Raw genomic sequence first — 27,256 nt, 5'->3', positions numbered from 1 at the left:
ATAGCTAAATAAATAGCTTTGTCATTTACAATGCCAATAGTTATAACTTTCGCAACTGTGACACCTCTAGCATTTGTAATGCAACATGTTTTGTATTTACGTGACTTAGATGTATTGATATTACAAATACCAATGGCTTTTAACTTTTTTTAAAATAATTAATACGTAAATAAAAGGAATTTTATTTTATAATGGCAATAGCTTAAACTTTTGTAAACATCTTTAGTTAAGATTATGTTCTGTGTATTTTTTTGTGACGAAAATCCAAGAACAGAAGTGAAATATTAACATCTTTTTTGTCATTTGTAATAAAGCTTGAAACATTGAGAGAACATATTTGAACCAGTGATGCTGTGGTGATGCTGAGTGATGCTGTGGTTTCGCTGAGTGATGCTGTGGTTGAGCCGAGTGATGCTGTGGTTTGAGCTGAGTGATTCTGTGGTTACACTGAGTGATGCTGTGGTTGCGCTGAGTGATGCTGTGCGTTGCGCTGAGTGATGCTGTTGTTCCGCTGAGTGATGCTGTGGTTGCGCTGAGTGATGCTGTGGTTGTGCTGAGTGATACTGTGGTTGCGCTGAGTGATGCTGTGGTTGCGCAGAGTGATGCTGTGGTGCTGCTGAGTGATGCTGTGGTTGCGCAGAGTGATGCTGTGGTGGTGCTTAGTGATGCTGTGGTGGTGCTTAGTGATGCTGTGGTGGCGCTGAGTGATGCAGTGGTGGTGCTGAGTGAAGCTGTGATGATGCGATAGACAGAGTGAGTGCGATAGATAGATAGAGGGAGGGCGATAGATAGAGGGAGGGCGATAGATAGATAGAGGGAGGGCGATAGACAGAGTGAGGGCGATAGATAGCTAGATAGATAGTGAGGGTGATAGATAGATAGACAGATAGATAGAGTGAGGGCGATAGATAGAGTGAGGGTGATAGATAGAGTGAGTGCGATACATAGACTAATAGAGTGCGGGCAATATTATAAGGTTTTTGATTTCATTTCAATTATACTTTATATACCTCTCTATTATTGCTAACTTAATAGTATTTTGTTATCTTGTGGCCGCCTGCATGCGTTACAGGGTTACCGAATCTTTCAGAAGATTGTTTTCAGTTTAAAAGCTTTAACTTCGCACACGACAGGAACCACTCAGTCATTTGCCTTTCTTAGATTAGAAACAAACACCTTGAACTGGCTGTACTCTCCGGCTGAGGCAAAGCGCTTCAAAGTAAAAGAAGGAGGTCTTCAAGGAGAGGAGGGAGGGATCTTTTTCACTAGGACCAGCTTCGAGAACCTTTCTCCCCTCTCCCACCCGCTGTGTTTTTCGAAGCCTCCCCATGCGGTAGCGTTCATTTGTTTAACTGCGTGGTCTCGGTCTGACGTCGTAGTTTCTAGTGAAACCAAAGAGACGCTCAGATCTAATGAGTAGACGCCAGCCCCTTATGTCTTGTAAACCGCCCCAGGGTTCAAGCCTCTGTTTGCGTGCCACAGGCCTCTCTTCCGGATCTCTGCGTCACTTCTGATTTAAAATAAAAATAAAATCATCCTTAAATCTCCCGCTATGTGCTGATTGACTGCGGCATGCGTATGTTGATTGTTGTGGTTTCTATTTAGGGCTGCTGGTACACGAAAATTCTCCCGTTATGTGCTGATTGCCTGAGGCATGCATATGTTGATTGTTGTGGTTTCTATTTAGGGCTGCTGGTACACGAAAATGTCATTTTTTCGTGGGCATGCGTTCGCATTTCTAAGAGATCCATAAGCTTGCATGGAAGCTGGGGAGAGACAACTTGTTTCCAGGCTGGTTAGTGTAATTTCAAATTCTGCTGACGCTTGTACTCAGGGGCACAGCTACCAACAGTGCAACAGGTGTAGTGGCACCGTGGGCAGGGTAGCAGTAGGCTAAATGCACCAAATGATGGTAGTATTTTCTGGTCCAGTCAGTGTGTGGGGCCCATTTACATTGCCTGCACCAAGACCCATTGTACCATTGCTACTCCACTGCTTGTACTGAGTTTAACTCCAAGTTCTGTCCTGTCACTGTTTGTTTCAATAAAACAGGCCTTTCTGCTGATCGCTGTCTTGTAGGTTTCACTTTGCACAGCTAGCACAGGACTTTGACAAATGTCTCAGTTTAAAAAAAAGTTTACACAGTAACGACACATTGGCAAAGTCAACAGGTCTAGACTACAACTACAGGAGACGATGGTTTTTTATTTATTATTTAAGCGCCAACAAACCAGTCAGCAGGAATGAAGAATGAACAAGACGGAGGGCATTGCTGTGGGGAGGGGGGAGTAGAAATGCGACACGGCCGCAGCAGGGGGCGGAGCAGGGAGAGCGGTCTTTGAAGTGCACTTCACACGGCCGGCCGGCCGTGAAACTGAAAGCACGGCCGGCCGGCCTTGAAAGCCTTTGATGCCGCAGGGGGTGGAGTGGCACCAAGCTGGGCAACAGATGGCTGACAATTTGATGCTGTGCACACGCATTTTAGGTCAATGCGCTTACGCATTGACCTAAAAGCGCACGGGCACAGCACCAAATCGCCAGTTGGGTAAAGTCTGTTTAAGTACCTATAGTCTCGCTCTTTTCAATGCGCATGCGCATTGAGAGGCGAGACCTAAAAAGGTCACACCGAGTGTGTCCTCTCACAACTAGCCATCTCTACTGGCATAGCTCAAGGTGATGGTCTGAAAGTTCATGTGTAGCATGGGCCTTAAGGCCTATCTGTGTAATCTATTTTGCAAGTGAGGAAATTACTGTGTGCAGGTCTAGTTTGTAAAATAAAGAAATAAATACATACAATAAGTTTTTCTTTTAAGCCCGCCAACGGTGCAGCCGAATACTGGCGCTGCAGAATAGCAAGGCTGTGTTGTCTTTGTTGCACCTCATGCCACTTTCTACCTACAATTGAAAAGGGGGGGCTCTTGGCCCCCCCACCCGCATGGCGGCGCGGCGACCGCCTCCCCCTTTGTGCCTCTCGGTGGTGGGGCGGGCCCTCCGGGCGCGCCCCACCACCGATTGGTCAGCGCCCTCCCTGACCCGGATACCATGGTAGGATGTCCGGGTCAGGGGGGGGTTGCCGCAGGAGGGGCTGGGTGGGGGGCGTAGCCACCCCCACCCGGTTCTTTGTGAATAAAGAGGCGGGGAGCGCCCAGGAGACCCTCTTGTTCCCTGGACGCTCCCCCACAGCATGTTGTGCCCCGCGCTCGGGGCTTCTTGTTTTATTAACCTTTTGTGTTGTTTTTACTCCAGGCCGTCGGATTCCTTAACATAACGCAGCGGAGGTCACCCCACGATTCGCGGTGCAGGGTCGGCGAGTCCTCATCTTAGGTACCTTCCCCTCCGCCTGGGATGACTCTTGGTGGCCAGAGGCCCTTGGAAAAGCACCCATCCCGACGGACCACGCACGGAACCTGGGCGTCATCCTGGACTCCTCACTCTCGATGAACAGACAAGTCAACGCCGTTTCATCATCTTGCTTCAACATTCTTCGCATGCTCAAAAAAACATTTCGCTGGATCCCTACCGAAACTAGAAAAACGGTCACCCACGCACTGGTCACGAGCCGCCTGGACTACGGTAACACCCTATACGCCGGTACCACCGCAAAACTTCAAAAACAACTCCAACGCATCCAGAACGCATCAGCCAGACTCATACTAGACATCCCGCGTAAAGACCACATTTCTAGTCACCTGAAAAACCTCCACTGGCTCCCCGTCAATAAGAGGATAACATTCAGCCTCCTAACCCACGCACACAAAGCACTTTACGAACTCGGACCCGAATGCCTCAACACACGACTTTCCTTCTACACCCCCTCCCGCCAGCTACGCTCCTCTAACCAAGCCCTTGCTGCTGTACCTCGCATAAACAAAACCACCATGGGAGGAAGATCCTTCTCTTACCTGGCAGCTAAAACCTGGAACTCACTTCCCATTTACCTTCGCCTCACTCAGAACCACCTAGCATTCAGAAAGCAACTTAAAACTTGGATATTCAACAAATAATTCCCCACCCTTCTTCAAGCGCCTTGAGACCCTCTGGGTATGTAGCGCGCTATATAAATTATTTGACTTGACTTGACTTGACTTCCCCTTTTGTTCGATCGAGAAACACACCGGAGGGAGCAGAGGTCGTCCGGCGCTGCAGGGACCAGTGTCGGCGTGTTTAGGGAGCAGGAATCTGGGCACTTTTGTGCCGTTTTAACAGACGAGTGGTCGGCGAGGTTTGAGGTATTTGTCGGGTCAGGTGTGGGGGCCAGAAGCCTTTTAGCAGTATTACGGCTAAGGAGAACGAGTGTGTGCATTTAAGTTAAGATTGCACTGCCCAACGTGTAATTGAGTTTTTATTTATTTATTTATTTATTTAAGGTTTTTATAGAGCGCGTAGTCACCCAAGAGTATCTCAGCGCTATACCTCGTAATCCGGAGAGGAAGGAGAGCAGAAGGGTTGGAGGGGTTATGGGAAGAGAAGAGTTTTGAGCGATTTCCTGAAGCGGAGGAGGTTCCGTTCAGTTCTAAGTTTCACGGGAAGCGCGTTCCTTTGCTTTGCCGTGTGAACCGAGAAGTGGTGACCTCCTGAGCGGGCTTTTTTACTCTGGGAACCACGATGAGGTTTTCGTGGTCCGATCGGAGCGCTCTCGTAGGTCTGTAGGGGGTAATACAGTTTCTAAGAATTGGAGGGCCTTCGTTGTGGAGCACTTTGTGAGCCAGGCAGAGGGCCTTGAATACCACTCTTTCCCCGATCGGCAGCCAGTGTTCGTGAGCATCCGGGCAGCGGCATTCTGGATTTTCTGTAGGGTCTGGAAGGTGGCTTCATTGGCTCCCAGATAAATGGCGTTACTGTAGTCCAACCTGGACACAATCAGGCCTTGGATCAGCAGTTTCCGGGAGTTGAAAGGAAGAAGGGGGAGCACTTTCCTACATGACCTTAGAAGGCCGAAACAGACACCGGCCGTCTTCCTTGCCTGCGTTCTGAAGGTGAGATCTTTTTCTAACCATATTCCCAAGCTCTTGACCTCCGTCTTGGGGGCAGGAGGTTCACCAAGACAGGCGGGCCAGATGTTCGGGAGAAGAGAGAGCTCTTTTTGTCCCAGGAGTAGAATCTCTGTTTTTGACCCATTGAGTTTAAGGGCTGAGTCATTCATCCATTGATGTATTTTGGAGAGACAGCCTTGTAGGTTGGAGGGTTCTTGCTTGGGGTGAGAGAGAGTTACCACCAGCTGTGTATCATCAGCATAACTGATGATAGTAACTCCAAATGGGGTGACCACGTCCTCCAGTGGGGCCATGTACACGTTAAATAATGTGGGGCTTAATGACGAGCCCTGGGGCACACCACAACGAAGGGGGATGGTAGGGGAACGGCTGTCATTTTCCCAGACTTGGAAGGAGCGTTGGCAGAGAAATGATGAGAGCCATTTCAGAGCTATGTCTTTCACTCCAATGTTTCCCAGGCGTTGAGTTAAAACCTGGTGGCTAACCGTGCCGAAGGCCGCACTCAGGTCCAGGAGGATCACTGCCACTGATCCTCCTGTGTCAAGAATGTCTCTGGCCTTCTCCACTGCTGCAAGGAGTGCGGTGTCAGTGCCCTGGCCTGGTCGGAAGCCCGTTTGGGAGTTCTTGAGTAGGTGGTTAGTTTCCAGGAACTGTGACAGTTTTTTATTTACTAGTTTCTCCGTAACCTTACCAATCCAGGGGAGGAGGGAGATGGGTCTATAGTTAGATAGGTCCTCAGGGTCTAGGGAAGGTTTCTTGAGAAGTCCTTTAACGACCTCAGGAGTATACGAGGTTCTGTTTACCAGCGCTCGCATTCTGCGCTTATATACAGATGGGCGTGTGGGCGTGGCCTAAGGGTGGGCGTGGCCTCGTCCCTCGCCGTCAATGGCGACTGGAATTGTTTGTTATGCTTCAGGCGTTCCGCTACAGCGATAGCTCCGCTGTGTGGCGATCCGAGGACAGGATAATCTGGTGGTGCCAGAGGCGTGAGTGGAGAGTTAAAATACACCAATCAATTAATAGTGACACAGAATTTTTTTTTTAAAAAGCAGTTTGACTCCCGGCTTCCGCCTCAGGAGTTTACGAGGTTCTGTTTACCAGCGCTCGCATTCACTGCTTATATACAGATGGGCGTGTGGGCGTGGCCTAAGGGTGGGCATGGCCTCGTCCCTCGCCGTCAATGGCGACTGGAATTGTTTGTTATGCTTCAGGCATTCCGCTACAGCGATAGCTCCGCTGTGTGGCGGTCCGAGGACAGGATAATCTGGTGGAGCCAGAGGCGAGAGTGGAGATTTAAAATACACCAATCAATTAATAGTGACACAGAAAACAATTTTTAAAAAGCAGTTCGACTCCCGGCTTCCGCCTCAGGAGTATACGAGGTTCTGTTTACCAGCGCTCGCATTCAGCGCTTATATACAGATGGGCGTGTGGGCGTGGCCTAAGGGTGGGCGTGGCCTCGTCCCTCGCCGTCAATGGCGACTGGAATTGTTTGTTATGCTTCAGGCGTTCCGCTACAGCGATAGCTCCGCTGTGTGGCGGTCCGAGGACAGGATAATCTGGTGGTGCCAGAGGCGTGAGTGGAGAGTTAAAATACACCAATCAATTAATAGTGACACAGAAAACAATTTTTAAAAAGCAGTTCGACTCCCGGCTTCCGCCTCAGGAGTATACGAGGTGTTTAGTTAGATAGGTCCTCAGGGTCTAGGGAAGATTTCTTGAGAAGTCCTTTAACGACCGCCTCTTTCCAGCTATGAGGGACTTCGCCTTGGGAGAATGAGGTGTTAATCAGGGCGGTCAGCGGGGGCACTATGGTGTGGGTGATTTTTTTAAGGAACCGTATGGGTACTGGGTCACTGGGGGCGCCACTCTTGACAGAGGCAAATGTGGCGGCTACCTCCTCCATGGTAACCGGGCCGAAGGATACCAAGTAAGGGGCAGAGGAAATCAGGGGGGAATCCATCTGCAGGGGAGGGACGTCATTATCTCCTTCAATAAAGTCGGGTTCGGCAGCGGGGAGAGAGGCGAGGATCTTCTTGATTTTTTCATCGAAGAAGGTAGCTAGTTTGACACATTTGTCTTCCGCTGCTTTGGAGTCCATAGGTTTTTTTGGGGGGTCGGGGACATGAAGGAGCTCTTTAAGGATAAGGAAGGTTTCCCTAGCAGAGCAGGAGGAATTCTCTATTTTTTCCTTATAAAAGGCACTTTTGGCATTACGGAGTGCTAGTTTATATGCTCTCAAGGATGTCTGGAATATATCTTTTTTATTTGCGGACTTGTCCTTCCTCCAAATGCGTTCCGACTTTTTGCATTCCTTCCTTAAGGTGTTCAATGCAGGGGTGTACCATGGAGCGGGATTGATCCTCTTGGTATGTTTAAGCGTACTAGTAAGCGGAATAAGACTGTCTAAGGAATGGGTGAGCCAATCATTAAATTCTTTATCCGCGGTTTTGGGATCCAGGGAGGGGAGAGGGGTGGATTCTCTTAACTTAGCTTCCCAGTCCTCCGTTGCCAGCTTGTGCCACCGTCTAACGAGGGTCCTGGCTTTGGGTGGTTGAGTCGGGGCGATATTGAGTTGCCAGTGCATGGGAACCAGTAAATGGTCTGTCCATGGGAAGGGAATTGGTTCCTGGGTTTTAAAATTGCGAATATTCGTGAAAATCGGGTCCAGAAGCTGGCCTTTTTCGTGGGTAGCTTGTGAGTTCATACGATGCAGGTCGACTGACGCAAGATCTGTTAATAGGTTAGCAGCGGAATTGTCTGTGGGGTCAAGAAAGTGGAGATTGAGATCCCCTAGGAGAAGGAAATTGGAGGCAGTGGTTGCTATTAGTGTAACATGATCCATCAATGTGCTGGAGAATTCCCCAAGTGGGCCTGGCGGTCGGTAGACTAAGAGTCCGGAAAGAGAGATCGCAGGAGAGATCTGTAGAGTGAAGTTACAACTTTCACAATCTTTGACATTGCCATTGTCAATCCTGCAGGTGAAGTGGTCCTTGTAAAGGATGGCTAGCCCACCGCCTCTACCGACCGGTCTGTTTAGGAGGCGTATTTGATAGCCTGGCGGGACGGCATTGACCATGTCAAAGTCATTATTCGGCGTCAGCCATGTTTCTGTAGGAAACAAAATATCCAGCGTAGAGTTTTGAACGAGGATATTTATCTCGTGTGCGTGTCTGACCAGAGACCTGCAGTTGAGAAGGCCAAGTGGGGCGGCTTGCGCATGTTCCTGCTCCTTCGGCAGATTGCAGAGGGCACAGCCCGTGAATGGGTTGTCTTCCATGAGGATGAGCTTACAATTGGGATGTTTCTTCCGATTCAATGCTCGAAGCCTGTCTTGGGTGTACGTTATACGACTTTGAGAATCGGGCATAGTGCCTGGGCCTAAGGCCGTCTGGGCCCGGACGGGCCCAGACGGGCTTGCCTTAGGCGCGCCTTCGGCGCGCAAACGGCGCGCCCGCTGCGCTCGTCCGCTGCGCGTCCGGTGGTTGCACATTTTTGAGAGGAAGAGAAGGGGTGTGTGGGCGTGGCCTAAGGGTGGGCGTGGCCTCGTCCCTCGCCGTCAATGGCGACTGGAATTGTTTGTTATGCTTCAGGCGTTCCGCTACAGCGATAGCTCCGCTGTGTGGCGGTCCGAGGACAGGATAATCTGGTGGTGCCAGAGGCGTGAGTGGAGAGTTAAAATACACCAATCAATTAATAGTGACACAGAAAACAATTTTTAAAAAGCAGTTCGACTCCCGGCTTCCGCCTCAGGAGTATACGAGGTTCTGTTTACCAGCGCTCGCATTCAGCGCTTATATACAGATGGGTGTGTGGGCGTGGCCTAAGGGTGGGCGTGGCCTCGTCCCTCGCCGTCAATGGCGACTGGAATTGTTTGTTATGCTTCAGGCGTTCCGCTACAGCGATAGCTCCGCTGTGTGGCGGTCCGAGGACAGGATAATCTGGTGGTGCCAGAGGCGTGAGTGGAGAGTTAAAATACACCAATCAATTAATAGTGACACAGAAAACAATTTTTAAAAAGCAGTTCGACTACCGGCTTCCACCTCAGGAGTATACGAGGTTCTGTTTACCAGCGCTCGCATTCAGCGCTTATATACAGATGGGCGTGTGGGCGTGGCCTAAGGGTGGGCGTGGCCTCGTCCCTCGCCGTCAATGGCGACTGGAATTGTTTGTTATGCTTCAGGCGTTCCGCTACAGCGATAGCTCCGCTGTGTGGCGGTCCGAGGACAGGATAATCTGGTGGTGCCAGAGGCGTGAGTGGAGAGTTAAAATACACCAATCAATTAATAGTGACACAGAAAACAATTTTTAAAAAGCAGTTTGACTCCCGGCTTCCGCTGATAGCACTGCTGGGTGTGCCCCACATCGTCTCCGCATATTTCCCCCGTGTCGACTATCTCCTTGTTTCCCGCCCATCGCCTCCCGCCGGCAGTAGAAATCGGGCGGACACTCATTAATAGTGCATAGCGTGCAAGGGGCGGCGAAGCAGGGTCGACCAGGGTAGCCCCTGGATGGGAGACCCAGAGCAGTGATTTTTCAATTTTGTGCCTTTATAATAGAAAGCAGTGGTTGTTTCAACTGAAGGTTCAACTGTATTTAGTTAGTTAAGTCATACAGCTGGAGGCAGCCTTGGGGGGTAGTTGATAAGGGGGCTCAAGCTTCCAAGTACTGCAACCCTCTCTCCATAATTGTTTTTAAACAACTGCTCCTGCCTCATACTCCCAGGTATTGATACATTTTCTGTTACAGGCAATTTAAGACAACATTGCTGCTTTTCGATTGGTCAGCTCAAGGAGGTGGTCCTAGGACGCGGTTGCGGACACAATACCAGCAGCAAGTACGCACGATTGGTCGGTAAGAGGAGAGCGGGGGGCTAGCATTTCATTGCTCCTGGTAGCCGCCGGGTGGGTCTACGCTAGGTTTACTCACCCCTGACAAAACGGATAAGCCGGTGGTGTTGCGGTTGCCGTTGCATGGTGCTTACAGCCCCCTGTACATCCTCCATCTGGTGAAGGTACAAAACACACGGACTCTCAATTGTAACACTAGGAGTGTAGGCAGTGGTTTTCAAACATGCCAGGGCCAAGGGGCGGTAAAGGAGGGTCCAGGATGGAGGTTATGATGCAGGCCATGATGCGTGAAATGAGCGACATTAACAAACGATTGGGGAAAATTGATGAATTAGAGGCCCGCTTCAATGAGAGGTTTGATGACCCCCCTGGCCCATCTGGTAGGCCCGTTCGTCAGAGGTCGGCCCCCTTACCAAGGGGGGATTTTGCTACCCCGCCTAAGAGGTCTAAGGCCAAGAAGCCCAAGTACACTGCCCCCGCCCCTGGGCCGGTAGTTCCGGTACCTATTACACCTGTACCTGCGGTTCCGGCCCCTCTTGCACCTATGCCTGTATTCCCAGCTCCCGCGGCACCGGCTCCTGCCATTCTGCCAGGGCTCCCTCCTGCAGGGCCGGCCCCCTCTCCTGTAGTACCGATCCCAGTCACGGGCCTGCCGCCACCGGCCGCCCCCTTGCCTCCTAGACCTGTGCCACTGGATATGCCCCCAGTGGCGCCTGCAGTCCCAGCAGGTAACTTAGACTCAGTGCCTCCTGAACTGGTATTTCAGATAACGGCCTTGATGCCGTGGCTGCAGAAGTGGGGGGTGTTACCTGCTTCTTCAGATCATGCGGCAGAGGCGGCAAAGTTGGTGGAAAGGATTAAATCGGCAGCGGTGCCCGACAGTGCTGCAGTCCCCTCATCTTCTTCCCTCGCAGGTTCCAGTCCCGCCCAACCGAATGGAGATAGTGGGCAGCCGGCCCAGGTGCCCGGAAATGGTAAGGAGGTGGCGCTGCCTCTCTTGGGGGATGGCTCTATACCCTCCAGGAGTGAGAATTTAGCACAACATGTGTCACAGACTGTGAAGGAGATGATTTGGGCTGATAAATATGTGTACATTTTTTCATTGTTTCTAGATAATAGGGAAATGGAGCATGCCAAGACACTAAAAGAGTGGATGCATCCAAGTGAATGGAGGGCACAGTGTTCTAGATTTAGGGTGGGGGAAACTCTCCTTAACTGGATCAGGGCTTTTGCAGTATTCACGGCTATCTAGGCCGAACGACCCCCTAATGTTCAGGCGCCATTGGCGTGCTACCAGAGCAGGATTGTGGGGTGGAGTGAGCAGTACTCTGGGGATGCGTGGAAAGGGTATGATGTCAATTTCAGGAAAGCCTTGGAATTTAACCCATCACTGACTTGGGACAGGGTTGACTCTATGTCATGGCATCAGCAGTTCTCAGAGAGCTCGCCCCCCCCTCAGTCCACCAGTGCGGTCAGGGTGTTCTCCGCCAGACCTCAACAGCCCTTTCGGTCACCCCAAGCGAGTGAGGTCCCGGGTAAGAATAGGGGCGGTGGGTCAGAGAAAAAAGGGGTGTGCCTGGACTTTAATAAGCGCACCTGCACATGGGACCCGGGCACCTGTAGATTTAGACATGCATGTGCGGGCTGTGGTCACCCCTCACACCCAGAATCATCTTGCAGGTCCAAGCACGGCAACCATGGTCAGAGGGGAAGAGGGAAGCCAGAGTAGTACAAACAAGTTGGGTACCTCCACGCCTGTAGATGTTTTGGCAATGATCCCATGGTTAAATAGATATCCGGACCACACAGCAGCCACTCTACTCCAGGAAGGTTTCTCCCAAGGCTTTAGGATCCCGGCGGGAGGGTACACAGGTAGCGCACATTGCAAGAACCAACTGTCAGTAAAACACAACCCTTCAGTGGTGGCGGCTAAAATTAGCAAAGAACTGTCTCTGGGCAGGATAGCTGGCCCTTTCCTGAGGGTGCCTGTCCCCAATTTTGTGTGTTCACCACTAAGAGTAGTTCCCAAAAAAGAGAAGGGCCAGTTTAGACTGATCCATAACCTGTCAGCGCCCAGAGGTGCGTCTTTGAATGATGCCATTGATGAGGGGATTTGTAGTGTAAAGTATGCCTCATTTGACCAGGCGGTTGACTTGTTGCGTGCCATGGGGCCAGGGGCACTGATGGCAAAGTCAGACATAGAATCTGCTTTCCGTCTCCTCCCAGTCCATCCGGCTGATCATCATCTCCTAGGTTTCACTTTTGAGGACAAGTTTTACATGGATAAATGTATGCCCATGGGCTGTTCCATATCATGTGCATACTTCGAGACGTTTAGCTCATTTCTAGAATGGGTCATGAGACAGGCGATGGGCCACCAGCAGGTCATGCATTACCTAGACGATTTTCTCTTTTTAGGTGCGGCGGGTTCTCAGGAGTGTGCCTGGGCATTGCAGGAATTTTGCGTGCTCATGCGGGCTTTTGGGGTCCCGCTAGCGCCAGGGAAGACGTCTGGCCCATCCACCTGCTTGGAATTTCTTGGTATCCAAATTGACTCAGTGCAGGGATGCTTCAGGTTGCCCAGGGACAAAGTGTCTAGGTTTAGAGCAGCCCTACGTCAATGCCTACGCAAAGACAAGGTTTCCTTGCAACAACTACAGGAGGTGGTGAAGCAACTGAACTTCGCACTGCGGGTCATCCCTATGGCACGCCCGTTCTCACGCTCCATTGCCCAAGCGATGAAAGGATTACGGGAGAAACATCACCGCACAAGGTTGTCGTCTGAGGTTCGCCAGGATATGCTTATATGGATGGCGTTCCTGGAGGATTTCAATAGCAGGGTAGTGTGGCCCGGTCCTCCCGCCACATCAGCAGAGTTGGGTTTATGGACAGACGCTGCTGGTAGTGTGGGCTTTGGCGCCATCCTGGGGAACAAGTGGGTCGCCCAGCGTTGGCCGGAAGTATGGAGAACATGGGGTCTGACCACCAATATTGGCTTCCAGGAACTCTTCCCAATCTGGGTGGCATTGAAGGTCTGGCCCGAACACTTATGTAATCAATCAGTGGTGTTCTGGTCGGACAACATGACAGTAGTGGAATGTATAAACCAACAGGGGGCACGCTGTCCTTTCATACTGCGCCTGATAAAGGAGATTGTGTTGCAGTGCTTAAAATGGAATGTGGTTTTCAAAGCCAAGCATGTCCCTGGCATTCTCAATAATGCAGCTGACTCCCTCTCTCGCTTTAAAATGCAGGTTTTCAGGGAACATCTTCCTGCAGCAGACCCCTCGCCAGCGCACTTCCCAGCAGTACTTTGGCAGATTGGTGCCCCAGATTACAGGACCTCGTGGTTGCTAGCTTAGCCCCCAGGACCAAGACGGCTTACGAAGGGGCGTTTTTGTCTTACCGTACTTTCTTGGGGCAGAAATGGGAGGTTAGGTGGGCACAGGAGGACAGCTTTGCGGCCTATTTAGAATGGATGCACAGGGAAGGGCGCTCAGTAGCGGCTGCAAGCAGGCATAGGGCGGTGGTCTCCTTCTTTGCGCAGGCTAAGGGCATGCGAGATCCCACTAACACCGTTATGGTGCGCAAGGCCTTGAGGGGTTGGCGCCGTTTACAGGGTCACCCTGCAGATAAAAGAAGGCCCATCGGGCTAGCAAGGCTGACAGCTTTTATTTATTTATTTATTTGTGGTTTTGTATAGCGCTAGAATCACTCCATCAGGCGTATCTCTGCGCTTATGACCGGTAACTCCACGAACTTATTGATATACTGAGAGATGTTTAGATTTGATTTTTGAATAAAATGGTTTTTAGTTGCTTACGAAATGTTAAATGTTCATTACATTGTCGTAAGGTCAGAGGCAGTTTGTTCCACATCTTTGGTCCTAGAGTGGATAGAGCTCTACCTCCATGCCTGGCCTTTTTGACATGGGGGACCACAAGTAAAAGGTTGGTACTTGATCTGAGGGACCGCGCTGGGACATAAGAAACAAATCTCCGTTCGAGATAAGTAGGTCCCTGTCCGTTCAGACACTTGTGGATTAAGCAACAAATTTTAAATTTGGCCCTTTGTCTGACTGGGAGCCAATGCAGTTGCTCAAGAAGGGGTTTGGAGGGAGTTCTCGGAGGGGCATTCAGAACAAGGCGAGCTGCCGTGTTCTGAATGACCTGCAATTTGTCTAGCACTCCTTCATTGGCTGAGATTAACAGACCGTTGCAGTAGTCTATCCGACTCAGTACAAGTGCTTGCACCAAGGTTTTCCTCACTGAGTTAGGTAGAAGCGGGAAGACTTTGCGAAGCAGGCCGATAGTGTGGAAGCATATCCCTGCTATGTAACTGGTATGCTGTTTAAGAGACAGATCTTGGTCCAGTCGAATGCCCAAGTTCTTCACAATCTTCTTGGGTTCAGGGACAGCCCCCAGCTCAGCAGGCCACCAATCCGGAGTCCAGAGTATCTTAGCTTCTCCAAACAGCATGATCTCTGTCTTGCTGACATTGCATTGGAGGTAGTTGGAGGACATCCAATGTGCCACTGCTTTCATGCCAGCTGAAAAAGAGTTCTTAACTTCGGCGGAAAGAGATTTGAAGGGAAACAGGAGTTGAGTGTCATCTGCGTAGGATACGGGGACAAATCCGTATCTACGCAACACTCCTGCCAGGGGGGCCACGTAGATATTGAAGAGTGTGGGGCTCAGACATGAGCCCTGTGGCACCCCCTTAGAAATCTCAATTTCCGCCGAGCGATATGTGCCCATGGTGACTCTCTGGGTACGATCAGCTAAGAAACTCTTTAGCCATTCCAGGGCTTTGTTCTTAAGGCCAGCGCTCGACAACCGTTGAATTAAGATGGAATGAGATACGGTGTCGAACGCTGCCGATAGATCTAATAGAACCAAGATGACTGATAGGCCCTTGTCCTGGTAGGCATGGAGATCATCTGTAACAGACAGCAAGGTGGATTCAGTACTGTATTTGGGGCGGAATCCAGATTGGGACTCATCCAAGGCATGAACTTGTTCAATATGTCTAGATAGATGTTTATTGACATATTTTTCTGTGACTTTCCCCAAGAATGGAAGCAGAGAGATGGGTCTTAAGTTTGTCAAGTCAGACCATGGTAGGGCGGTGTTCTTCCTCAAAGGTCTGACAAGAGCTCGCTTCCATTCTTTGGGGACAGTGCCTGAGATGAGTGAAAGGTTCACTAGTTCTGTGATCAGTAGGCTAAGGTGTTCATCCAAAGTGGGTATTAGTCTGGCTGGTATAGCATCCTCTGGGCTGCCACTTTTGATTTGTTTTATAAGTCGCGATATTTCTTGAGATGAGACAGGGGGAAAGATATCCAGAGATTGTGAGTCTGGTGTAGAGTCAAGGAGGGTAGGTAAGGGGTTCACCGGTGTAATAGTTGAAGCCTGATTGGTATATAAAATCTTATCGTAGATTTTATCTATTTTGTTGGTGAAGAAGCATGAAATCTCATCACACAACTGTTGGGACGAAGTATCAGGAGCTTCACATGCTGTTGGTTTAGCAAATGTCTGTACTATTTGAAAAAGAACTCGAGGGGAGTTACCAGCTTCTTGTATTTGGGTAGCAATATGTGCTTTACGCGCGCAACGAATTGCTTTATGATAGGAGGATAAAGTGCTCCAATATTTTTCTTTGTCTCCTAGAAGATGGGATGTTCTCCAAATTTTCTCTAATTTCCTGGCTCCTTGTTTGAGAGTTCTCAGTTTATCGGAGAACCAGACTTCTTGCTTCCTAATTGGCTTGGATTTAAAAAGTTTTAATGGAGCAATTCTGTCTATAGTTTTCCTGATTTCATCATCAACTTTCTTGAGAGCTGCTTCAGTGTCATTTAAATGTCGTATTGTGGGAGGGTTAAAATTATCTTTAAAAGTGGAATTGGTGACTTTGTGCCACTGTCTACGGATGCAAGGTAGTGTGCTGTGGTGCGTGGGTTTATGCGCCTGGGGGGGGGTTATAAATTCCACAACGAAATGATCGGTCCAGCTCACCTGAGTGGCAGGCGGGCATGAAATCGCGTGAACATTCGAAAAAACTTAGTCCAAAGTATGACCAGCCTGATGCGTGGGTCCTTTGTTCTTTAATGTCAGACCTAGCATTGATAGGTCTGTTATCAGTGATTGAGCATCATTGCAGTCGTGTTTCTCACCATGGACGTTAAAATCTCCAACTAATGTGAACTCCCCATCATTATTTATATGTGGGGCAAGTAATTCAATTAAAATGTTGGAGAAATTTTTGTAGGTGCCAGGTGGCCTGTAAACTAGGGCACCTTTATAGTTTTCCTTAGAGGACTGTATCTTAAAAATCAGGATTTCTATGTCAGGGGAACAAAACGCTTCTAAGATTGTTGCTTTTAATTCATCTTTGTATGCTACAGCGATTCCGCCACCAATTTTTATAGGGCGGTCCAGTCGCAGTAATTTGTAGTTACATGGAATTGCAAGAGTGATGGCCGGTGTGCAATGTGGTTTGAGCCATGTTTCAGTAAGAAAACACAGCTCCGGTTGACTAGAGGATATCATATCCCATACCTCCACCGTGTGTTTTGATAGGGACCTTATATTGCATAAGATATTTTTCCTCCCTCGCGGGGCGGTAACTACGGCAGGCGATGGCATGGGTATCAACAATTCCTCACAATGTATACGCGGAGTCACAGTGTGAACAGTCGTAAATTGTGCACAACAGGATTTACAGGAAAAAGGGCCTACCACCTCTAGATGGGAGGGGCACTTAGCGTTTAGTGAGTAAGGAACATTTAAACTTCGCAGTACCTTAGAGGAATATGTAACTCTCGTCGTTGCGCTGGACGGCGGAGGAACATCAGGACCTGCCATAGCCCCTAGCCCGGTCTGGCGCGGACGGGCGCAGACGGGCAGGTCTTTGGCTTGTCTTAGGCGCGTCAAAGGCGCCCCCTGCGCGCAATCGCTGCGCGCTTGACTCCCGACGAGTGGCTAAATAGCCCCAGTTGCAGTAAGGCTAGAGCGCTAACCGCTCTGAACTACAACAGGAACAGGAAGTGTGTCACCAGGCTCGTACCTGACCCGCCCTCCGCTCAACGGTATTGGATACCGAGTCGGACCGGGGCGGGCAGGCTGAATGACAGAGCACTGGGTGTTTGTTTACCTGATTCGAGCCCCTGGCAGCGCCTAAAGGGAGCGAGTAAGCCTACAAAACGGGTATTAGTATTAGTCAATCAACTCTGACTGTATTAAAAGTATTTTTCCATCAATTTAAAAATCAGCGTTTTAAAAACGATTCCTTCCGTTAGGCTTAGCGTTTCTGAGTCACCACATCAACAATATGTTCAGCAGTTACCTGGCGTCAAGCGGGGTCGACCGACACTGCCACTGCCAGTCTTACCGCAGCTTTATTGGTGGCACTTCACAGTGTCTGTAGCTCGGAGTGGGAGGTACTTCTTTTCAAAGCTGCATTTTCCTTGGCTTTCTATGGGGCTCTGAGAATTGGCGAGTTGGTGGCGGGGTCCAAAAATGATCAGCAAGGCGGCCTACAAGGGGCCTGTGTAAAGATCAGGAAGGATACCATGTGGGTGACGATTCAGAAATCCAAAACTGACCAGGAGTCACCCATAGTGCTCCACCGGGCCCGTGCCAATCCTTGCTGCCCAGTTGCGCATGTGGAAATCTTCCATAGGCAGCGAGGGGGCACGGCGGGAGGTGCACTGTTGTGTCACGCCGATGGTACGCCCTTGACCAGGTACCAGTTCAGAAGAGTCTTGGAGCTGACGGTCAAACAGGCAGGTCTTGACCCCAAGGAATTTGGCACTCACTCCTTTAGGATTGGGGCAGCAACTGAGGCAGTGGCAAGAGGCCTCCCGGTGGAGAATGTGAAGGAAATTGGGAGATGGTCCTCTGAATGTTACAAACGATATGTGCGAGTTGACATGTTGTGACAGGATGGTGCTCACGCCTGGTTTGTTTCTGGTTTTTTGCAGTTTCTCAAACCTGTGACGCAGGGGAGGAACTCGTCACCGGGCGGCAACGATCTACACCATCACGGAACAAGCGTCGGGATCAACACAGGAAAATGGTTTGGATTGTGGGTCACTCTTATGTGAGGCGTGCTGAATGTGTTTTTCTTTCAGGAGACCGTAGAAAAAGGGCCGCGCAACAGGGGTTTGACATCTTGTTCTTCGGGAGAGGGGGTTTATGTCTCAACCTGTTTAGGGATTTCTTCCAGGGACTCTTAGCTCAGCAGTCCGCCCCCCCGTCAGTGGTGATACTTCATCTGGGGGAGAATGATTTGGCCAAATTGGGGAGACGTATCCTTATTGAGGAGATCATCTCCACTGCGGGGTGGGTGTCCAGGACTTGCCCGGGTTGCACGGTAGTATGGTTGCAACTTATCCCTCGGTGGCAGTGGCGAGGGGGGGACTCGGTCAGGGCGTTGAATCACTCGGTAAAGAGGATCAACACACAGTTGGACAAACTATTTCGAGCCCCCCGGTTGCAGACGATTCCACATGGGTGTATCTGGGGCAAACAGTACTACTTGAGGGATGGAGTACACTTGACTGAGGCGGGGAATGTCTTGTGGTCTAACAATCTCTGGGCCTGGTTGGAGGGATTTGCTAAACAAGCTCGCTCCTAATTTGGGTCTAGGTAGGGGGAGGCCAGATCATCGGTTAACAATGCTGGCCTGTGGCGGTAAGGTCATGACCGGTGAGCAGCAATTTTAAGGTCTGAGGGGGCGGGCATCATCCTATGGAGGTTCCCGCCCAGGGGGAGGGGCCATTGGCCACTCCTAGAACTTCAGGGGCAAGGTAATTGATGCTTCAAAGGGGCGCGGGTTGGAGTAGTCACGCTTTCCTTAGGCTGGTAGCCACCCCGCGTGCGCATACTCATGACGTCACCGGATGGCGCAGAGTAAGGGCCCTCCTTTAGTGGGTAAATGGAGTTCACGGCGTGTACCGGGTAATTACCAGGCCCGGCTGCGCATGCGCACATCTCTAGGTGAGGCGCAGCTAGTAGGACCTGACACCGGTTAGCGACCTTGCCATATGGCCAGAAATGTAGTATACAAAAATCAAGATGAGGATGTTAGATTCGGTTAGGAAACAATCTGTATTAGAGTTTCTGTTAAGGTTAGTCTCTCAAACTTGTTGACAATATTGTATCTAATGTCCTGCTGATTTTTGTATAAATTGTTGACCATGCAATTAAAATCTTTTAATTTCATATCTTAATAAATACGGCCGGGGGGTCTTGCGACCTCCCGCCTTCCAAAGATAACCAGGTCTCATGTTCATGTGTCTGGGGGTAGGTGTGGTCAGATGGGGGGGGGGCGGCAGCCAGTCGCTGACCATGCTACACTTCTGTCTTTTAAGCTCACTCTTGCAGTTTCTCTTTCATTCCTGCTCTGTTACTGTCATTGTTTTTAATTATTTCTACTCATTCGTTTTCCTCCCTTTTCACCCTTTCTCTCTTTCACTGCTGCTCAAAGTCTTATGACGAAAAATAAGTCCCGATCTACGAGAGTGTGTGCTGTTGTCCACTAGCAGCAATCACCGGCACAAATTAAGTACTGCAAGTGGAATTATAGTTAAGAGGCAGCCGTAGGTTGCTACCAGCTAAGCCTGATTCTCAGAGCTTCCTGTCTGTGTTTTCTTCCAATTTCAAATCTGCCGAGCACAGAGAGAGCCTGGTAGTAAGGAGGTGTAAAGAGAGCCTGGAAGTGATGAGGGGCGTGGCTTGAGCGCCGAGGGAAATGGCGGCGTGAGCCCGGAGCTCCGCGCCTCTTCCCCACAGGAATCCTGATAAAGGGGCCGTGGAGCCCGTGTGTGCCCCGGCGCCGATAGCTAGCCCGGCGGTGACTGCTCGGGCGAGATCTGGGCAGCCGGCGACGTCGCAGACCCAAGAACGACCGCCGATCGCGGCAGCCTCTGGAGCGGTGGGGAGAATGGCGCCGAGCAAGATGGCGGCCGCAGCGGAGCCTTAAGAGGCGGCGGGCTACCGGAGGGACGCACTGCCGGCGTGCATGGTGGAGGCGCGATCGCCGGCAGCGACGGACCCCACACGGCGAGGATTGCTCCTCAGCGACCGGCTGCGGTGTGCGGCGCCATCGGAGGAGGTCGGAGCGGACGTGGCCTCCTAGCGGCCCCTTGCCGTGCAGACGAGAACCAGAGGCCCGACCCGGCCCCAGGCACCGGCCGACCCAGCAGGTGAGCGGGGGCCGCCCAGAGAGAGGGGATCCGTGGGAGACGGTGCGCGCAGCAGCGCATCCTGGGCCCCCCTCCCCCCCGCGGCAGTGGCACACACGACCTATGGGGACATAAGGAAGGATCCCAAGAGGCAGAGAAGGGCCTTTGACATCCGGCTCACCAAGCCGCCTCGGAGGGGGAGCGAACGATACCCTGCAGTACCCAGGGGCCTGACACAGCGACGAACGCTCACACTGGGGCGCAGTAGACGAGCAGCGAGGCCCCGAGGCGCACAAGGGTGGTCCACGTGGCCGAGGCCCGGGGTCAGCAAGCAGCCGAGGAGAGCGTGAGCGGCGGGCCGGCCACGATGGGGAAGCCGACGACCAAGGCGGAGGAGGCGGCAACATCAAACGCAGTGGAGGGGGGCCCTGCGGAGCAGACAGACCTGCAGCGATTGCAGGACCGAATACTGGACGCCATAACGGCCACCAGGGATGCGCTCCACAATGACATAGCGCAGGTGGCGTCGGGGCTGGGCCTACTCTGGGCGGACCACGACAAACTGAAAGACAGGGTTAAGGAGGCTGAGGCGGCGATCGAGGTCATGGCGCCGGCTCACAAGGCGATGGAGAGTAAGCTGACGGAGGCCTTGGACCGCATAAGCACCCTAGAGAGGCGGGCGGAGGACGCGGAAAATAGAAACCGACGCAGCAACGTACGGATCGTAGGTGTGCCGGAGACGGAGGGGACGGGTGACATGATTGCCTACATGGAGGAATGGCTGAAGACGGTGGTGGCGCCGGAAGGACTTTCGCCATTCTTCACTCTGGAGCGGGCCCACAGGGTCCCCTCAGGACCACCCAAGCCCGGGCTCCCACCCAGACCGATCATAGCCAAGTTGCTACACCACAAGGACAGAGATCTGCTCCTGCGGAGGGCTCGTGAGGATGGCCCCTTCCAGATTGCGAACAGTAGAGTTACACTCTTTCCGGACTTCACCTTCGAAACGCAGAAACAACGAGCCTCCTTCCTCACGATCAAGAGGGAATTGCGGACTGAAGGGATTCCCTACTCCTTGCTTTTCCCAACCAGGCTACGAGTGGTAGTGGATGACAAGGCGATCTTCTTCGCGACTTCAGCGGAAGCTTGGGACTGGTGGGAGACGTACAAGGCTGGGACTGATGGAGCCAGGGTGAGAGAGGAGCGGGAGAAAGAGCGGGAACGCTCGCCCAAGCGGCTGCGGAAATCGAAAAGACTCTGGAAACGGGGACGGGGGCAGCTGGGCCCATCGGCCTCTCAAACTGAGGCGGAACGACAGGCGGCGCTGATGGAGGTGGGGAAGCTCGGCCGAGCAGAAGGTCCCGGTTCTAGAGGGGCCACAGACTCGGACACTCATGTTTCGGCCTCTGGATCGGAATCGGACTTGTCGGGGTTACACCGCACGGAGGGGCCGCTGGTGACACCGCAGACGGCGGATGAGATCCTCAACATATGAACTACAATTGATGCAGAATGGGTAATGCTTGGGGAACCGGGAGGGGGGGTCGCTGCCTCCGCACATAGTAGGGGCCGGGGCACATGGCGGGGCTCAGGGCGGAGGGACCATGAGGAACTGGGGAGGGAGGGTGGAGATGGGTGGCGCAGCCTCCCTCTGGACAAGGCCGTGCTCCGTAGGCCCTTAAGGCACCCACAGCTACGGCTGTGTAGTTGAGACCTGGGTCATCAGGTACGGGAGTTTGGATGGGGACTGGTATTTCGATATTGGGGCCTGTTCTGGGGGAGGGGGGGGTCCCACAGTTGGGGATTGTTTGCTTTTTTTGATATTGTTGACCCTGGGTACACCGTGGGCAGGGCTGTTGGGGAGTTTTGTTTCTTACAGAGGGGGCACCATCACCGCCAACGGGCTGGACCTGGAGAGAGGGTTTCGACCGGATCACTGGGATAATGGCTAATGTAAATGGTTTGACTTGTATTACCTGGAATGTCCGGGGCCTACACACTATGCAACGCAGACACAAAGTGCATGCCTATTTAGTACGGAGGGGAGTACACATTGCGCTGCTGCAGGAGACGCACCTCACAAAACAGGAGGGGGAGGCCCTACAAAGGAGATGGCGGGGACAGGTTTATCACACCAGCTATTCGGCCTATGCGCGAGGGGTGCTCATATGGATTAGGGCAGGCACGCCTTTCCAACTCTTACGTCAATGGATTGACCAGGAAGGGAGATATGTGGTGGTGGAGGGGAAGCTTGAAGGTAGAGATGTAGTATTGGCTAGCATCTATGCCCCGAACACGGACCAATTAGCTTTCCTAGCCACACTGTCAGGGACGCTGGCCCACCCCCTTGCGGGCCCGGTCCTGCTGGGGGGTGACTTTAACTCCATTGCCGACCCCTTGCTGGACAGGTCTCACCCCCCTCTTCGTGACTCCCCGGTACACAGGCTCTCTAGGGGGAGGAGGGATTGGCAGGAGAGCTGGGGACTTATAGACGTTTGGAGAGGGCAACACCCGACTGATCGGGATTACTCATTTTTCTCAGGGCTCCATGACCTGCATGTCCGTTTGGACGCCATACTTTGCTCCCGGGAGGTGCTACCGTGCGTCACTAGCTCAGAGTACCTAACGAGGACAATCTCAGACCATAACTCGCTCCTGATCCGGCTGGCGTGGGTGGCGGAGAAGCCCAGGGTTCCGCTCTGGAAACTGCGGCCTGAGACTCTGGAGGACCCCCTCTTCGGGGAGGCCCTAGAGGAAGGCGTGATCTCGTATTTCGCGGAGAACGTAGGGACAGCAACGTCAAGGGCGACGGAGTGGGATGCCTTCAAGGTAGTGGTGAGGGGCATCTGCATTAGAGATTATGTAGGCGTGCGGAAGGTACTGCTGGGCGATTTGGCGAAGGCGGATGCTGGACTGAGGGAGGCGGAGAGGAGGCGGCCTGGACGACCGGAACTTCAGGAATCTCTCTGTCTGGCCAGGGAGGCGGTAGCCGTTGAGGAGGAGAGACTTCGAGCCTTTGACTACAAGCGGTATGTGTTACGCTCCCATGTTGATGGCGATAAGGTGGGCACCCTCCTAGCGTGGCTCTCGAACCCCTCCAGGCGATGCGCTCCCATACTCCAGCTGCGGGATATGACGGGCGTGGTACAACAAACTCAACTAGGCATAGTCAACGTTTTCCAGAAATATTACGAGGGCCTGTACAAGAGTGCCCCGGGAGACAGGGCAGGACTGGTGGATCCCTTCCTGGCTGATCTGCCCCTGTGCCGGATAGAGGCTGAGCAGGCGAAGGACTTGGGGTCGGACATTGACGTGGGTGAGATACGATCAGCGGTGAGGCGCATGGCGAGGAACAAATCGCCGGGGATCGACGGACTCCCCATAGAGTTCTATAACAGATATCTAGACATACTGGCACCGCGTCTCCAGACTGTTTATAAAGAGGCCAAGGCGTCGGGTCGGCTACCGCAGTCGATGAGGGAGGCATTAGTGGTCCCACTGCTGAAGCCCGGCAGGGAGAGTGATGACCCTGCATCATATAGACCGCTCTCTATGCTCACCGCAGACTATAAAATCCTGAGCTCCATTCTGGCGGCGAGGCTCCTACCTCACATGGCGGGGCTGGTACATGACGACCAAAACGGCTTTATACCGAAACGCAACACCACGGCTAATATCAGACGGCTCATCCGTATCATGGACGGGCTGACCGAGGGGACAGGGACGGAGCTGGTCCTATCGGTTGATATTGAAAAGGCCTTCGACAGCCTCGAGTGGGACTACCTCTATGCGGTCATGGAGCGTTTCGGCCTGGGAGCTGGTTATATCCACTGGACTAAGGTCCTTTATGCGGAAGCGATTGCGAGGGTGAGGGTAGGACCAGCGGTGTCCCTCCGATACCCGGTGGAGCGGGGCACTCGTCAGGGCTGCTCCCTATCGCCGCTCCTTTTTGCACTGGCGATTGAGCCGCTGGCGGCTGCGGCCCGAACGGGGCGGCACACCCGCGGAGTACGGACCCGTGACGGACATCATTTCATCTCACTATATGCCGACGACTTATTACTATTCCTCTGCGACGGCGGTGAGGACCTAAGGAGGGCGAAAGCTCTACTTGAGAGCTTCGGAGAGATATCAGGCCTGCGGGTCAACTGGCCCAAGACAAGCTTGTACCCGCTGCTGGAGGGCACTGCCCAGCCGCAACATCAGTCGGAGGCGGCTTGGAACCCTACCTGCATGAAATATCTGGGGGTCCACATCTACCATAAGCCGGAAGACTTACTTGAGGGCAACCTGGGACGATGTGTGCGTGGACTGAAGGGCTGTATGTCCTTCTGGTCCACATTACCACTATCAGTAGCGGGCCGGATTTCCCTACTAAAAATGGTAGCCCTACCGAGATTACTGTACTATTTCCGGACGCTCCCAATCTGGATACCTGGCTCCTTCTTTAGGCTCCTTAAATCTCAAATCACATCGTTCATCTGGGGAGCGGGACGGTGCAGAGTAGCGCTGGCCACGCTCTCTCGCCCGAAGGATGAGGGGGGGCTGGCGGTGCCAGACTTTGAGCTCTATTACCTAGCGGCCCAATTACAGGTATTCACGCAGGAGGTAGCGAGGGTATTTCGGGGCCCAGAGGATGAAAGCTCGCGGGGAACGCCCAGGCACGTCCTGGCGTATATAACCCTCCAGCAGCGGTTGGACAGTCGGGATTTGTCGCTGGAACAGCGCACGTACCGCCAATGCTGGAACCGGACCCAGAAGAGAGCGGGTACCCAGCGCCCTTACGCGCCTGAGATACCACTGGCCATGCTGACGGCACTACCACATGGCGGCGACTGGTCGAGCCTGCAGGAATGGGAGGAAGCGGGAATACAGATGGTTGGGGACCTCTTTGAAAGTGGAGCACTGCTCCCGTTCCAGGAGTTAATGGACCGCTTCGATATCCCGAGAGGGGGATTTCTGCTGCACGCAGCGGTAACCAGGGCGATGCACGCCCACTGGGGCACGGGGCTTGGGGAACCCGAGACGGCAGCGACGTGCCAATACACCGTGGTGGCGGCGGGCACGATTAAGGCGGTTACATGCCTGTATAATCGAATGGTTAGGGAGAATATCCCTCCTCTCACATCCCTAAAAGCCAAATGGGAGGCGGATCTGGATAGGGACATACCGGACACGACCTGGGCGCAACTGGTCCGTAGGGCTCGCAACAGCACAAGGAACGCCAGGTTCCAGCTGATCCACTACTATGTGTTGCATAGAGCGTACATGACCCCAGGTAGAATCAGGCGGTATTTTGGCGATGACACAGCAGCCTGCCCCCGGTGCCCGGAAGAGGGGGCTGAGTTAGTTCACATGCTATGGGCGTGCCCGGTCCTACAGGACTTTTGGCAAGAAGTAGGGGAGGTACTGAATGAGGTGACTGAACGATCGATAGAGTACGGACCGGCCGAATGTCTTTTGCACTGGTTTCCCCACACCCCCAAAAATAAGCTCACGAGTAAGTTCATCGACATGGGACTGATGATAGCTAAGAGAGAGATTACCAGGAACTGGAAGGCGAGGCTGGGGCCTACTCCACGGAGGTGGCGGCAGGAGTTTCTGAAATGGGCCTCGGCTGACAGCACACATAGATACCAACTTGCGCGCAGGACCCCTAACCAGACAGCGGCTGACACTGCGACCGCATGGGAGGTAATGGTGCAGGCACTCAGGGATAGCGAAGCTGACACAGAGGAGGAGATTCCCGGAGTGGAGGGCGCAGAGGAGGCGAGTTGAGGCCCCAGGAACGGCAGGAATATGGGGAGCATGAAGCTAGCAACCCAGGGATGGTAATAGCGTAGCCTTAGGCGGGTGATGGTGTGCGGGATGGGGTGGGGGGGGGGGAGTTTATGGGTTAGCGCGGGAAGGGGAGTTGGGGATTAGCGCGTAGTTTAGTAGGACCATAAAAGTAGACATACACTTAATCCGAACACTAACCACTCCTCTGTATGGAACGTCAGGCATGGATGCGCAGAGACTTCAACGCCGCCCAACCCCCGGGTTGTGGGCCGGACGGCTGTGTACTGATTGAAGAAATATATTATATATCTGCTGACACTTATGATGCTACTGTTATGCGTGTAATGGCCTGTACAGGTATGTCTACAATAAAAATTATTTAAAAAAAAAAAAAAAAAAAAAAAAAAGAGAGCCTGGAAGTGATGAGATGTAATGAGAGCCCGGAAGTAAGGAGGTGTAATTAGAGCCTGTAAGTAAGGAGATGTAATGAGAGCCTGGAAGTAAGGAGGTGTAATGAGAGCCTGGAAGTAAGGAGATGTAATGAGAGCCTGGAAGTGATGAGATGTAATGAGAGCCTGGAAGTAAGGAGGTGTAATTAGAGCCTGTAAGTAAGGAGATGTAATGAGAGCCTGGAAGTAAGGAGGTGTAATGAGAGCCTGGAAGTAAGGAGATGTAATGAGAGCCTGGAAGTAAGGAGGTGTAATGAGAGCCTGGCACTAAGGAAATGTAATGAGAGCCTGTCAGTAATGAGATGTAACGAGAGCCTGGAAGTAAGAAGGTGTAATGAGAGCCTGGAAGTAAGGAGACGTTATGAGAGCCAGGAAGAAAGGAGATTTAAAAAGAGCCTGGAAGTAATGAGATGTAACGAGAGCCTGAAAGTAAGAAGGTGTAATGAGAGCCTGGAACTAAGGAGATGTAATGAGAGCCAGAAAGTAAGGAGATTTAAAAAGAGCCTGGGAGTAAGAAGTTGCAAAGAGAGCACGGTGGTAGTATTGAATTGTATGATTAAACATGTTTACAAACTCAAAAAGCTAGAAACGAGTTCATTGGCAGAGGTGGCTCCGAAAACGCAGGGGTCAAGGTCCAAAACTGGGGCTGTTCTGCTTGTGCCTTCTTTATACAAAGTGACTGACTGGCCTGTTTGTAAGCAGCTCCCCTACAGCGCGCACCTACTTAGAAGACAACAGAGCTGCGCAGCGCCTGGAGAAACGTTACGATACAAGGTGACGTCACATTGAATGGTTAGCACTATTCGTCTTCCTGCCAAGCGCGCAGACGCGTGAGTTTTCTCTCACTTACTCAACATGTTAAGTGCTCGCAGCGTGAGAGCATCCTGAGGCTTTTAGCTCGATGCTCATTTGCCGGAGCTGCCACAACGCAGCATGAAGGGGGAGGGGGCCCTGCCGGCTGCGGCGAGGGGCTGATTGAGAACACTTCAATCC

At 52.2% G+C, this 27,256-nt stretch overlaps 1 protein-coding gene across 3 annotated transcripts in view; it reads right to left on the bottom strand.

The window, feature by feature from the left end:
- The window catches only part of LIPC (lipase C, hepatic type), a 607,669-nt gene that overhangs the window by 374,528 nt on the left and 205,885 nt on the right, over positions 1–27,256 (bottom strand). The gene's annotated exons all lie outside the window — the stretch shown is intronic.

The sequence above is a fragment of the Lissotriton vulgaris genome, chromosome 2_2 (genome assembly GCF_964263255.1).
Source record: "Lissotriton vulgaris chromosome 2_2, aLisVul1.2, whole genome shotgun sequence".
In the NCBI taxonomy this organism is placed as follows: domain Eukaryota; kingdom Metazoa; phylum Chordata; class Amphibia; order Caudata; family Salamandridae; genus Lissotriton; species Lissotriton vulgaris.
This window is presented reverse-complemented; position numbering and strand designations above follow the sequence as displayed.